Source organism: Acyrthosiphon pisum, unplaced genomic scaffold (assembly GCF_005508785.2).
Source record: "Acyrthosiphon pisum isolate AL4f unplaced genomic scaffold, pea_aphid_22Mar2018_4r6ur Scaffold_20572;HRSCAF=21438, whole genome shotgun sequence".
NCBI classification, from domain to species: domain Eukaryota; kingdom Metazoa; phylum Arthropoda; class Insecta; order Hemiptera; family Aphididae; genus Acyrthosiphon; species Acyrthosiphon pisum.
Window position 1 is genome coordinate 6,979 of NW_021769946.1, and position 913 is coordinate 7,891.

The window sequence follows — 913 nt, forward strand, 5'->3', positions numbered from 1 at the left end:
TCGACATTCACTAGTGTATGTTTACTAAGGTCACAAATTTAATCAATAAGTCGACATTCATCAATGAATTTAGTGTATGTTGGCATTAACCCGGTGACTGTCAGCATTCACCAATTGCGGTCTTTCACAGTAACATTATTATTAGAGCAAACTTAATTGATATGGAAAATGCAATTGAATGGGTGAATTTGTTTAGTTCAATATCAAATACAAATTGGATTGTCAGTTTTGAATTAAATAATCCACAAAAGTAAGTGTAGTTATGTAGTACCTACTCTTAAAAATAAATCTTGAATAAGATTCAGATCATTAATGTAAAACAGCTTAAATAAGTGTATCAGATAATTTTCCCCCAAAACAATGTACATAAACTGTTAACTAGCAGTAGCTACTAAAATAAATTGTTTTTGATACCTAGTAATTATTATTCAGTATGATTAATGGAAAAAAATGTTTCTAGTTTTGTAATAATATTGTTAAGGCTTTAACAGTTTAGTAATAGTTCAGTTTATTTAAGTACATTTTATAATATATATAGTTATGATGATTTTTTTTGTGTGTATGACATTTTTTTGAGGTAATTATTTACATAATAGGGTCATATTTCATAAATACTGGGTATGTCACCATGCAGCAAAGAATAAAACCACAACAAGTAAAAGAGATGTCACATGCCAAGCATCTTTGGATATATTGCTTAAAAAAAAATAATAAAAATACAAAAAAAAATTATGAATATCTAAAAAGAGATCAACCACTATGTGCAATAATCCATTTAAAATTGAATCATAACCATCCCATCAATTCATGTGGGGCATTGAAGTTACTTTAAGTTCCCAATGAGGTCAGTATGATTATTATTGTTTATTTCTTCGAATAGATAATGTGTAAATGAAAATAAATATTTTTAATA